The sequence below is a fragment of the Mastigoproctus giganteus genome, chromosome 3, assembly GCF_048544385.1.
Source record: "Mastigoproctus giganteus isolate SK-2022 chromosome 3, ASM4854438v1, whole genome shotgun sequence".
NCBI lineage: Eukaryota > Metazoa > Arthropoda > Arachnida > Uropygi > Thelyphonidae > Mastigoproctus > Mastigoproctus giganteus.
In genome coordinates, this window is record NC_143577.1 from 178,383,981 (window position 1) to 178,399,130 (window position 15,150).

The following is a 15,150-nucleotide window of genomic DNA, read 5'->3' on the forward strand; positions in this document are numbered from 1 at the left end:
TTCCCTCTTGTGCATTAATGACTTTCTTCTATTGACTGGAAATCCTATCCATAGTTTTGCCGATGATATCACACTACATTCAACCTTCCAGTTGGAGAAACCTTGCCCTGCACAAACAGTTTCAACTTATTGAATATCTACCACCTATTTTTTAAATGTTGATCCCCAGGTAATTCACCAGTGGGACAGAGATGACTTAGTTAATTTCAATCCTTCCAAAATGAGTATATAAGTCCTGGCTTATATACTGAATAAATCCTTATTCAAAATTAAACTTGCAGTATTTCAACTTTCTTTAAACATACAACTAATTTTTCCTTAGCGCTGATTGAATTTCAAAATTGCGTATTTTGCCCTTGAATGTCATCCTTAATCGGATTATATAGGAAATTAAATTCTTCTTTATTCATCCATAAATAAAACTTGAAACCATTTTCATCTTCTTCTAAGTCCTGCAGTAAATGATAGAATTCACCTTTTTCTCTTCCAGTTTATGTCCTGTATCCATTGCTTACTCTCTTTTGTTTTCTCGGCTAAGAAAAGCACATGCATTTTCTAAATCTGAAGAGGAGGTTGAACTGTGGCAATTCATTTCGCTTCAGCTTTCCTCAAAGAGAATGACACATATACAACGTTACAGGTTGCCAGACGTACCCCTTTTGAAATTATAATAAAATTTCCAAGATACCCCTTTTTTTTTAACATTTGAAATGGGGAATTTGAAAAAAGCAGAAATCATAAAACAACCAGTTGAAATGATTATTTAGAAAGAATTAACTGACGATAAAATTGTTGTTGAAATGCACCCTCAAAGGCTTAAAAACGACATTGTATCCTTTTTACAAAGAGGGTTAATTTTGTTTTTGCTTTGGCTCACTCAAATGCAATGAGTGAGTGAGTATTTAGCTCAATGTTTAACGCATGGAAGAAGGATGGAAATAAGAATGTTGAAGGAGAAATGTTGCTTGCCGAAAACCAATCACAATACAGCAGGCCCCCGTTATAACGCGGTTCGCTTTACGCTGATTCGCTATAACGCTGTTCTTATATTATAACCCGTATCTGACTATAACGCTGTCACAGATCACTATAACGCTCTTTTACAGATTGAATTTTTGGCATATTTAAACGAAATCTTTCATTTGTTGGTCGATAGCTTGAAAATGAATAGCAAAACAGCATTAAAACGTTTCCCACGCTGACTTGAGAAATTTTCCCACGCTGTGAAATTTTATTGCACGCTAATTTAATTGCAGTACAGTGACTTGTTACATAGTTCCGAGATCAACATTTTAAAAAATGATCAAGTATATTGCTTGTAATATTTGCGTTATATGCATTTATCCGAAGTCTACTCATCACTCAGTACCGTATTAGACATCGTGCGAAACGGACAGTTTACTTGAACTTTGTATTATAATTGATGCAACCAACACAGTTACATTTTCGAAGAGTTAATAATGGCTGATAAGAATGAAAAAGCAAGAACGTCTGAAAGCAGTACGAAGACTATAAATGTAAGAAAAAGACTGAATTTGAAAATTAAATTAGACGTTTTGAAGCGAATTGATTCGGATCAAAGACAAGCGAATGTGTGCCATAATTTAGGACTTGCAAGTTTAACTGTAAGAACAATTATAAAAAAAAAATAAAGAATTAATTTTAGCAGCAGGAAAGATAGCTGTTCCACTGCAAGCAACTAGGGCTAGGCCGGCTATTAGGATTGAAATGGAAAGACTTTAACTAATTTTATTGAAGATAATATCCAATGCAGAATTCGGTTAATATTATTAAAAAAGAGAGAGAGGGAGAGAGAGATTAGCCAATATAATGATCCGAAGAAAACTCACCTAAAAAAAAAAAAAAAAAATGTGGAACCATTTAAAACTAGTAAGGGCTGGTTGAATAGATTTAAAATCCAGGGAGAAGCCGCAAGTGCAGATTAAGGAGCCGAAAATTTCAAAAAAGAACTTGTTAAAATTATCGAATAGGGGCACTATGTGTTATACTTCTCAACAAGTTTTTAACATAGATGAAGCAGGACTTTTGTGGAAACGAATGCCTAAAAGAAGTTTCATATCGAAAGAAAAAAAAAACACATGCCAGGTTTCAAAGCAGCGAAGAATCGGTTGACTTTATTGTTGGGTGGTAACACCGCAGGGGATTTAAAATTAATACCCCTTTTAGTTTATTTGGAAGAGGGCCAAAGTTCAACCGAAGATCGACACATTTTTCTTGATTAAATTCATCAATTAAATTAAATCAATTAAATTCATGATTTTAATTGGAATTTTAAGTTTAATTTTGATACGTAAGTAGTTACCACATAATTATATACGTATGTAAATGCAGACTATTTTATATGTACAAATATTTGAATATTAAATATTTTAACCGACATTTGTGCATCTTTTCACTACCATTTATTATTGATTAGGAAATATCCTATGGCACCGACCGCAACTCACATATACATATGTTACCTTATGGGAATGCATCGCTCGCTTAGCGGGGGTCACCTGTATGTCATGCAAAGAATTTTACACAAATGCACTAAAAAATGAAAAACTGTTAAAGAAAATTTGCTCAAATGAAAAGTATTGCTAGGTAAATATTTTCTTTTTGATAAAATAAACCAGGTTTATTGAATATGTATTGTGAACAATTATGTAAAACATTTAATGTTAATATTTATAAAAGTTTCCTTTAGTGTTTACAGCTCTTGCAATAAAATTTTCCGAATTAAACAAATTAAAGCATGGGCTATATAATTCGGTTAATTTTATTAAAATGTGATTAATTTTGCATTCCACGAACTTGTCAAAATCAACAAAATATAGAAAAAAAAATGGTTGTTATTAAAATTGTTTGGTTTTCGGATATAATGCGAGTATCCCTAAACGAGGAATGAATACCCAAAAAATAAGCATGAGTACCCCAATATCAAATTTTTAATCTGCTCACCCTACATTACAGTGACACTTCTTCTCCGACCGAATTCGCAGTTTTTTTTTTTTTTTTTTTTTATGTGAACCCCAAACACGAGAGGTATTAGAACCTATAGTGCTTAGTACCATGCTTGGGTTGGAGGTTGAGAAGACGAAAGAAGATATTTGTTGACATTGAACTTGAACTTCTGTAGATTGTACTTTTCAGGAAATACATATGAAGGAAGGTTATTCCAGAAAACGGCAGTTGAATGAATAAATGAGGAAGATGAAAAGTTGGTTCTGTGGGTTTGAATTGAAGTTGGACAGTAAATGGATGGATGTTGGCTGGTGGCGGCACGTGTTTGGACTGTTTTGAAAGAGAGAGCAGGAATTATAGAAGCCAATTCAGAAGAACAGTGCCCATGGAAGTATCTGTAGAAGAGGCATGCAGCAGAAACAGTGCATCTATGAGAAAGCGAGTGGAGAGACTGTTAGAGATGAATCATTAATTAACCTAACTGCCCTCTTCTGAATGGAATCAAGAAGCCTGAGAGAGGTTTTGGGGGCACCACCCCAGATGTGGGAACAATATTCCATGGCAGGGCGGATTTGCGATTTATACAGAGTGAGCAGCTGTTTGGAAGAAAAGTAACGCCGAGAGCGAAAGAGAAAACCAAGTTTTTTAGATGCACAGGAATCTCTCTTGTGCCAAGAGAGATTAGAAGTCAGGGTAATCCCCAAAAGAGATATATCATTTTGCCTAGAAATCGGAGTGTCACTAAAGATAAGCATAGGAGCAGAAGAATCCTTTTTGCGAGATATAAGACAAGACTGAGTTTTAGAAGGGTTGAAATCAACTAAGTTGTGTTTGCCCCAGTGGAGAATTACCTGAAGATCAGCATTTAAGGAATTGGTAGCAGATTTTCGAGAAATTGAAGCTGATTGAGCAGGACAAGGTTTCTCAAAATGGAAAGTGGAATGCAATGTGCTATCATCGGCAAAACTATGGATAGGATTTCTAGTCAAAGGAAGAAGGTCATTAATATACAAGAGGAAAAGAGTCGGGGAAAGAACTGAACCTTGCGGGACACCGGCATTAGTGGAGAAGTTAGAAGACAGAGAACCATCTACCATCACCCTCAGTGAGTGATCAGAGAGAAAACTGGATAACCAATTACTAAAAACAGTTTACACTAAACAGGGACATGACAAGAGTTCCGTGACATGATAATAGTGTGTTTCCGTCTTAAGTCATATGAAGGACTATCATCCTCAGATTCAAAAATTATTTTTACACTTGTATGTTGGTTTTTTTTTTTTTGTAATCTATGATAGGTGTGTGTTTGGTAATCTATTCAGGGGCATGATATATGGCATTGACATTTCTGGGAAAAAAGCACTGTTATAAATATTGGGTCATCTGATGCAAAATATGTTAGTATTTCACTTATGTTGAACAAGTAATAAATATTTTTGTTTCTAACATCTTTATTTCTAAATAAAGATAGCTATACATTTTTAAGAGCCCTTTCTCTTGAAAAATAATAATTAAGTTGTATTTTACCTGCACATAATGAAAATCAAGCACTTCAACCTGAGTAGAGAAAGATTTGTCTTTAATTTCTTGGAGTTATACAAATAATTTTCAGATGTAAAGGGTGTTCTCCAACACTACAATCATGTACGGTTAAAGTTACACAACATGTGTTCCTTCACATATATTTCCCTGAAATTTACAGTTTACAGAAATTCAAGTTTTTTTTTTTTTTTTTTTTTTTTTTTTTTATATGAAAACCCCAAACACGAAAGGTATCAAAACCTATAGTACTTAGTACCATGCATGGGTTGAAGGAGAAGTATGGGGAGAGGGGGATGCTGGAAACTTTGCTCTAGAGGCTAAACATGGGTTTTACCACTTCAAGCCTTAACAACTGTCTTTTCAACCGTCAACCCACACATGATAGTAAGTACTACAGGTTCTAATACCTATACATACTGGTGTTCAAAGAAAGTGCATCACCCCTTAAAATTGTAATTGTTATCCGAATAACGTAAGTATGTGGCAATATTTCTTACAGATTTACACGCGTTAGTTTATGCCTTCCCATATGCTTTTTAGTGTAAAATTTGGAACTTCAAAATTTTCATCTGCGCTATCATCCACTAAATTGATTTGGTTTACCTACGATGCCATTTCCACCAATCCGTTTTGCCAGCCTCTTTTCTACCAGTAATTCTTGAACATATTCAGTAGTCATATCATCAAACCTTCCCCTTCTACCAATTTAGCAAGTTGTACTATCATACTGATTCCGTTTTCTGCTGTTTCGACCATATTTCCTGAATGAACTGATTCTGCCCATTCATTTTTCCAACACTCAGTTAATGGTGACGGTTGGTTTTACGTTGAGTGATGAAGCTATGATTCCGATACAGTCCACAATTGAAAAATGTTTCCATGCCTCCATCACTTCAATAGATTCAGAATCAATTTTTTTCAAAATCCATTTTAATGATTTTCTGATGTAATGAGTTTTAAAGGTAAATTAAAAAAGTTGTATGAGGTGGTAGGAAAATTACTTCAATGACTTAAATGACTTAAATCTTTTGGATGGCCTGGTGCATTATCCAGTAGTAATAAAACTCTGAAATCTACATCTTTTCCACAAGTTTAATATAACAGAATCTAATACGGGTATTTCCCAACGAAATAAAATACAAGGATTTCCCAGTATATATATATATATATATATATTTTTTTTTTTTTTTTGCATAACGACTAGCGAGCGAAAAGCATGGATTCACAAAAAAGAATGGTAATGATGAAAAATTACATCCAACATAATAGCAGGGTTTTTCCCACACAAAGCCTCAAAAATACCATGTTTGTTATATGAAGTTTTCCACAATTCTCTAACTGTGTTATGTGTAAGTACTGTGCTGTGCAAGGAATGTTGCAATTTATCAATTGTGTTAGAGCGAAACCGTGTTATACGGGGTTGCCTATATATATATGAAGTTTGTGTGAGTATATACAGATTTTTTTTTTTTTTTTGCAGAATTTTTCCTACACCTGAGAATAATTCCTTATTTAAAGAATTTGATATGAAACTTTCATCTTTTGAATATGAAGAGGATGTTCCTAATCTTAAGGCAAAGAAAATAATCTGCATGAATGAGGTTATTGTTAGTTGAATGAAATAAAAAAAAAAAAAAAAAAAAGAACTGTGCATTTCCATGGTATCATTCCCATGTACTTAATTTTTGAGCTGTCCCATAATGAATTTAATATCATCACCATCAAGTGGTATTTAAATTATATTCATCAGAATTGTGTAAATATGAAAATCATTCTTCCGGATTTGTATTAAGATAAGTATAATTGTTATATTTGTATATCATGTACAATGTATAAATTCTTAACTTATATACCATTATTTTCTTTAATATTAGAATGGTATCTACACAGTATTCTATTGAATGAGCTGCTTTTTGCATTGCAAAATTCACAGTGTTGTTTTCTGATGAAATCAAGTACAATTTTGAATATTTGTCTTCAACATCCGTCACCTGACAACTCGCTATCATCTCAACACAATGTCTGTGTTTTGCTGTTGAATGGAAGGATAGTAATGATAAAAGTCGATTAGCCATTCATGTATTTATTTTCAACTACAGTTTTTTTAAAACTCATCCCCAACATAGGTTTATTGAAAGCAAAGTTCTGCTAGTCACCATTGTAGATAGAATTTTCAGATGACTCTAATTTATTCATAAAGTATTTCTGGACATTATTTTACAGCGTTTCGGCTCATATAACCTGCCCTCCAGTTTACTGTACTTATTTCATGGATGCTCTGTAGACACGCATACTTTCAGGGCAGAAAATTGAATAGATTTCAGTGGGAAATGTGTCACGCAAATTGTATCTGGAGAATTTCTGCAATATTATTATTACTTTATTACAGTGACTGAATTTTTTACTTTATTATTATGAAACATGTCCAGTATTCATTGTTCTTAGCCAAGGCTCCCTTTGTGTTTATATGCCCATTAAACTCACTTTTTCCATTTTCATGGGATAAAAGCTTAGCGTTTTATCTGCTATATTCCTTTGACTAATTCAAGCATGATTTATGCAGACGAGCTAGCAGAAAGACACTGCAGTATTCACAGAATTTTTAAAATATTATGAACTGTTGGAAACTGTTTTGTTCAGTTTATTGAAATTTCAACTAAGTGCAGAATAATTGTGCACTTAGTTGGAATGCAGTCATAATTCTGCCTGTCACTTTTCACACATTTTATAGATATCAACAAAATGTATCTGCAGTATACAGATTGTTGAGTTATTACACTTTAAATAATAACACTAGTTACAATAGTGGCAGAAACTTTGGTTGTGTGAAATTAAATGTATTGTTTGTGGGCATCAGTAAGTTACTTTTTATGGAAGAGATTAACCATAGATTTAATAGAGCATACATTTTTTCCAGCTGTATTCACACTGGGCATTTCTTCCCCCCCCTGGCTGTTCTAAAGGAATGTCAACCTGGACTGTTTACTGGCTCACGCATGCTGTGTATTAACAAAACATATCTGTAATTTGCAAGAGCAGTTGACTCTTAATTAAGAAGTTTGTTGAATATGATAACACTAAAAGAGAAAATGTCACCTTTTTTTGCATGGATTCTTAAAGAAAAGTTTGATCACTGATATAATAGCAAGATTGCTTTCTTAAAATTTAATATTTCAAGATTGTAAAATGTTTGTTTGTTTTTTTTATATATAAAAATATGCCTGATTTTAAAAAATTTTGGATTGTAAAGTGTAAACTTCTACAGAATTTCCTGTTCATACCAGAATCATTGAATATTAATCTTTTTCTAACTTATTCTCTACACTGGCATATTTTTGCCATAGCAAAGCACTAATTCTAGCAGCATAGAAAGAAAGAAAGAAACTGACTGTTTAGCCAATTCAAAACACTGTCTTTGTGTTACTTGTCTGTTCTGATTATCATCAAAACAGATGACTTTTCTTATAAACTGCTGTATGCACATCAATTTAGAAGCAAGTTCTATAATAATATACATTAACTGTTGCACAAGATAACAGAAAATCAACATGAATTACCTTTTCTAAATCACAAAAATATCATTGGTGAAAAACTAAATTCTGGAATTCTTAGCCAGATTGTTGAACCTTGTGAACTTTAAACAAGCATATGTTGATCTTTACATTTTCCAACATGATCTTTAACAGTCATGCCAACCCAGCCGTCGAGTCTTCTGACTCCTTGGCCCCACCCCTTTACTGTGCAGACTTAGCAGTATGGCAGCTTTGCCACTACAAAAGACAATTTCCATGATCTTGTGAACTGAAAGCTGCGCCTTGAATTTTTGGGAGTGAGTAACCTTTATGGTGGCATTCCACACTGGACCTTTTCAATTTTGGAGTGAAGTAGAAAGTAGTGATCCATGTCTAATCATATCACTATTTGCTGCAGAAAGCGTCCATTGTTAACTGCCTCTATACTTTCAGTGCAATATCAAGCATTGTAATTCATCCATTTTTCAGAAGCATATTCTCAGCATGCTAAATGTTTATTGAGAGGGCTGTCAGCTGTATATATGAGTATGTTGCAAGTTAGCACTGCATGGCATTTGGAAAACTTATTGCACCAGTCATAAATACATATACACAAATTGTGGGATCTCCTTCGCATATTTTTCACTTAATCTATGGAGAATTTCAGCTGAGTTCATGCTCTTTTTTTAACAGCAATTTGAGTGATAGAGACTGATGCCAATTTTAACTGTTTCTAATACACATGCATGGAGGTCACAGATATGTGTCAGGGACAGAGATCTGTAGTTTTCCCACCATCTTATATAAAGAGGTCTTATGTAGTTTTGGTAAAACACACCTTCTGAGTGACTGTGGTGGTGGGGATGGTAAGTCTGAGTTAACCTTGAACCATCCTCTTTATATATACATAGAGGGTATTCCAAAAGTCTCTGGCAAAAAATTAAAAATTGAGTTTGGGGAAATTACTGATAACAGAGGAATGTTTTTTAATACTACCCTATAAGTTTTTATGGAACTTTATTTAGTTCCAAATATCACTAGAAGGGTAGAGGGAGCACTTAATCATAAATTGACATCAAATGAGACATATGGTTCATAAATTAACAGCAGCAGTTGCTCACTGTTTCCACCATCACTAGTACTGAGTTTAATGGTGTTACCCCACTTGTGGCAGTATATAAGTGATATTACCTGTTTAGAATTGCTGCTACTTCTTAGTGTATGGTATTTTTCAGCTATGGCAGGGGTGCAAGTTTACCTCTGTATACATGAGACTCAAGAAAGCCCTAAACATTGACTGGTGCCAATTCTTTGCATCCATGTGGGGACCATTCGTGTGAAAAATGTCTGCCAAGTAGATAGACCACTTTTATATAGATATGATAGTTATCTGTTGCTTAAATGCAGTGGTTGCAGGGCCCTTTTCCTGTTTAGCATAAAATGGACTTCATCCATCCAAAACACATTGGACGATTGGCTCTTGTCCTGTTCAGTGTTCACAAGAGCCAACATAGTGAACATGCCTCTTGCTTTGTTAAATTCGTACATGTAATTGGATTCTATAAACTTATCAGCATAATGTGTTAGTGCTTTCCCAAAATGTTAGATTTGGAATAAATAAATCTTTATTGTGAAGTACAGAATTACATACATACAACACAATATCCCATCACAGCAATAAGTGCCAAGGTCACATGTAGGAGCTTAATGGAAAACAGACTACATTAGTATTAGCATTAGCAGAGGCATTTGATGCAAGAAAGCAAGCTTATGCAGCATCAGCAAAAAAAAAAAAAAAAAAAAAAAAACCACTTCCACTTCACCCCTCTGTTCATTCAAAATACCTGTCCAGCTGAGCCTTAAACTTATTTAGGCTATCAACTTCCACGACAAGGGATGGAAGTCTGTTCCACCAACCAACCACTCGCTGGTTAAAGGCAAATTTCTGCACGTCTATCCTACAACTGTCTTTCCTCAATTTGAATTTATGCCCTCTCAGGTGATTATTCTGAGTGAGAGGAAGAATCCCATCAGCATTGAGCATGCTCAAACCATTCAATGCTTTATACACCTCTATCAGATCGCCTCGCTGGTGCCTAGTCTCCAGACACTGTAATTTCCAAAACTTTAGCCTTTCTTCATAAAAGCACCCCTTTGTTCCATTCACTAATCTTGTTGCCCTTCTCTGTACTCGTTCCAGCAGCTCTACATCCTTCTTGAAATGAGGCCTCCAGACCTGTATACAGTACTCTAGGTGTGGCCTGACCATTGCCTTATACAAGGGAATAATCACCTCCTTATCCCTGCTAGAAAAATTCCTATATATCATTATATATCATTGACAATACACCATGAGCTACTCTTGCAGCCCGTCTGCACTGCTCAGAGAACTTCATATCTGCCTGCACAACCACCCCCAGGTCCCTTTCATTCTCTACCACTGTCAGTGTAGTACTACAGAGTTGATACGTTGCTCTGCGGTGGCTGTTTTCCATGTGTAGTACTTTACATTTGTCAATGTTAAACTTCATTTGCCACCTCTCAGCCCATCTGCTCAACCTTTCCAGATCCTGTTGCAGCAGTATAGTTTCAGTAGTGTCCTTGACAACCCTGCCTACCTTTGTGTCGTCTGCAAACTTCGACATTAAGCTTGATATACCATCATCAATATCATTTATGAATACAGAAAACAATAATGGACCCAACACTGAGCCCTGAGGGACTCCACTAATAACATTAGTCCACGACGAGCAGTGTCCATTGATTACCACTCTCTGTCTTCTCCCCCTCAGCCACCCCTTTATCCACAGCAGCAATTTGCCTCCAGTGTCACACTGTTCCAATTTGTGCAGCAGTCTTCCATGTGCAACAGTATCAAAAGCCTTTCTTAGATCCAAGTATATAATATCAAAGTTATTCCCTGCATCCAGTTCCTTTGTGACTGCATCATAATATCCAATCAAATTGGTCAGGCAAGACTTCCCCTTAACAAAACCATGCTGTGTCCGAGCTATAACTGAAGTCTTGTCTAAATGATCCTGCAGTGCTTCTTTAACTAGTGCCTCCATTAATTTTCCTGGAACAGAAGTTAAACTCACAGGTCTATAATTGCTTGTGTCAGCCTTTGATCCTCCTTTGTGAATTGGGGTCACATTTGCTCATCTCCAGTCTGAGTCCAAGGAAGCTCTCATAATTATGACTAAGGGTTTGCTTACTTCCTCTGCTGCCTCCTTTAATATAACTGGATAGATCCCATCCACCCCGGGTGCCTTTCTTGTGTTTATCTTCAACAATTTCTCCTCCACTTTACTCTCTGTTATTACAAGATTCTCTAGCTTACTGCTAGAGTTGAATACACCTCTGGCTTTCCCCTCGCTAAATAACTCCTCATGTGTGAATGTCGATGCAAAATATTCATTTAGTTTGTTAGCTACCTGAGCAGGATCATCAACAGTTGACCCATCGATATCAAGTGCACCAATCTGATTCATCCCCTTTCTTCTAGAGTTTACATAAGTAAAGAACTCTTTGCTGTTTTTCTTTGCATCCCTTGCCAAAGATTTCTCATAATCTGCCTTCGCCTGCCTAACCTCCTTTGTAACTTGGTTACAGATCAACTTGTATCTATCATAGGCTTCTGTGTCATGTGTTAATTTGTATGTATCCCATGCATGTTTCTTCTCTGCCATATGCCTCATCAGTTCATCTGACATCCATTTAGGCCTAAACCTTGAAGACTGCAGGCTAAGACTACAGCTTAGTAATGAACACATTAAACAGTAAGAGTAACAGAAGTGTGATAAATATCGATTTTATTTATGTTCATGTCAGCATCTATATATGTAAATGCCACCTAGGTGGCTCAGTGGCAGATTTGAAGATCCGATGTGTGATGGTTCAAATTCAGCAGGGCTGCAATGATAACAGATTTGAACCTTGGGGGTGGGAAATGGGAGCATCATAATCCTCTTTTAGTAGATCAGGAATCAAGGGAATCGAAGGCCTTGATAAAGTTGTATCTGTCTTTCTTGTTCTTTATTAATCTATTAAAGTTGGCATCCATATAGTTCAGGGTGGCAAGCATCTGCTTGAGGAAAACCTGTTATTGAGTTCAAGCCTATGGTGGTGAGCCACAAGTGTGGGTGATGATCTTAAGCTTGGCATTGAGATCCTCCACAAGCAGGCATTCCAAATATTAGATGATATTTGGCCTGTGAGGAATTTGGCTGTGAAGATTAACAACCTCTTTTCCACAATCAGGGACTTCACCCACAAAATTTCGAGTGCCTGTGGCATCTTGGTAGTTTTGGTAGCCAGAGGCAGACGAAACTTGGTATTGTCACATTTCAATAACCAGTATTCAGCTGTGTACACCCACTTAAGGTTTGTAGTGTGGCTGAGACCTTTTCAATAGAACAGATATCATGAACTTGGAATTCTTCTAATATGGTTTAACTCTTTCTGCACTATAGAGAGAGAATGGTGGGGGGTAGATTGTGGAGATAATGAATCTTTTAACAATGAGGGGATGTTGAATGTGTAGTAGCTGCTGCTTTGAGATCCACCTAAGATGAGAAAATTTGGTATTGACTTTGTTGATGTGGTTGACAAAGGACATCTTTGTGCTTTGAGTACATCAATGTGCTGTTTAGTAGTAAGCACAAGGTGGATTTTGATAGTATATTCTGCTTCATATACAAACTAGCAAGTGTCTCATTTCTTTGAACCACTTAACTGACATGGTGATATTGGTCACTGTCTTCCGCTTCGGTTTTTTTTTTTTTTTTTTTTTTTATAAACCTTTTCAATAGAACAAATATCATGAACTTGGAATTCTTCTAATATGGTTTAACTCTTTCAAAAGTGAATTCTTGAAATGTGATGGGCTCATTGCGTATGGGTGAGTGAATTTCCAATAGCAGCAGGCTCTGAGAATGAGTTTTTTTGTGGAATTTTGAAATTTTTTAGAAAATGAAACTTTGTACATAAGTAAGCACTTTTAAATGTTAATTTTTTTTTTCCCATTATAGTTAAAAAAATCAAATCAGAATTTTAAAAAAATAATAAAAAAAAAGATAAATAAAGAGGGGAAAAAAGAAAAAAAAACTAGTTGCTAGTTTTTTTCAGTTTCACCAACTTCTAGTATTAGTAGTGTTTAACAGCCATTCTTCCTTAGTTTGAATTTTTGCACTCTCATGGGTGTAGTTATCTGATCAAGAGAAAGAATCCTATCAGCATTGAGCTTGCACAATCCATTCAAAGCCTCAGTCGGATCACCTTGCAGGTGCATAGTTTCCAGAGTGCAGTTTTCAGAACTGAATCCTTTCTTGGTAAAAGCACCTCTTTGTTCTGCTCACCAATCTTCTTGCCCTTCTTTGTACTTATTCTAGCAGCTCTACATCCTTCCTAAAATGGGGAGGCACTTCCGTAGCCAGGTGGGAAGGAGCAGCAGTGCGTAGCACACGCTTCTTGATTAGACCGGGGTTCGAGCCCATCACCAACAAATACAGAGGATGCGGAAAGGTCAGGGAATGACCGCCGCATATCCCGGAGCAGTATGGCCTTAGTTACTAATGCTCCTAAAAAAAACCAAATAACAATAACTAAAATGGGGCCTCCAGACCAGTATGTAGTACTCAAGATGTGAACCAATCATTGCTTTGTACAACAGAATAATTACCTCCTTATCTCTGGTAGCAAAATTCCTGTACAATCCCAAATAGCAGTAATACCAAAGGGTTAATTTGGGATTACTGCTAACCGTATGCAGTATTTTGCATTTATCAATGTTAAACTTCAAATGCAATTTCTTAGTCCAACTGCCTAATTTTTCTAGATCTTGTTGTGTTAGCATAGTGTTATTGTTGTCCTTAACAGCCTTGCCGACCTTCCTGTCATCTGCAAACTTACCATTAAGCCTGATACACCTTCATCAATATCATTAATAAATATAGAAAAGAGCAATAAGCCCGGTATCAAATCCTGGGGGACTCCATTAGTCCACGGAGAGCATTGTCTATTGATAACAACTCTGTCTTCTCCCACTCAACCATCAATTCATCCAGCAATAACTAGTCCTTAATGCTACGCTGCTCCAATTTATATAGCAGCTCCATGCTTCATCAGGGTCACTGTCATTGTCTTGACACATCATCTTACATTAGCATTAGTAAAGGCACATGATGCAAGAAAGCAAGCTTATATCGCATCAGCCAAAAAAAAACAAAAAAAAAACACATCCATTTCTCATTTCACTGATCTACTCACTCCAGATATTTGTCTAGTTCTACCTTTAATCTATTTAAGCTGTCAACTTCTACAATGACAGATGGAAGTTTGTTCCAGATCAACCACCCACTGGTTAAAGGCAAATTTCTGCACATCTATCCTACAACTGTCTTTCCTCGATTTGAATTTATGCCCTCTCAGGCGATTATTCTGAGCAAGAGGAAGAATATCACTAGTATTGACCATGCTGAAACCATTCAAGGCTTTATACACCTCAATTAGATAACCTCGCAGGTGCCTAGTTTCCTGACACTGTAATTTGCAAAACTTAAGCCTTTCTTTGTAAGAGCAACCCTTTGTTCCATTCACTAATCTTGTTGCCCTTCTCTGCACTCGTTCCAGCAGCTCTACATCCTTCCTAAAATGAGACCTCCAGACCTGTACTCAAGGTGTGGCCTGACCATTGCCTTATACAAGGGGATAATCACCTTCTTATCCCTGCTAGAAAAATTCCTGTATATCATTTACAAGACACCATGAGCTACTCTTGCAGACCGTCTGCACTGCTCAGAAAACTTTATATCTGCCTGCACAATTACTCCCAGATCCTTTTCATTTTCTACCACTGTCAGTGTAGTAGCACACAGTTGATACGTTACTCTTGGGTTACTCCTTCCCATATGCAGTACTTTACATTTGTCAGTGTTAAACTTCAGTTGCCACCTCTCACCTTCTAGATCCTGTTACAGCAGGATCTAAAAGGTGAGATCTTGCCGACCTTCGTATCGCCTGCAAACTTGGACATTTAGCCTGATATACCATCATCAATATCATTAATAAATACAGAAAACAATTGAATGATTTGTAGAATTTCTTAAGATACCGATTTAGATTGATTCAA

The 15,150-nt window shown here is 36.0% G+C and overlaps 1 protein-coding gene across 1 annotated transcript in view; it reads left to right on the forward strand.

The window, feature by feature from the left end:
• LOC150088439 (calmodulin-lysine N-methyltransferase) overlaps positions 1-6,063 on the forward strand; it is a 410,297-nt gene extending 404,234 nt beyond the window's left edge. Inside the window, exon 12 of the mRNA XM_090370776.1 lies at positions 5,990-6,063. The gene's annotated coding sequence lies outside the window, so the exon portion shown is untranslated. The remainder of the gene's footprint in view (positions 1-5,989) is intronic.
• Positions 6,064-15,150: the final 9,087 nt, after the last annotated feature.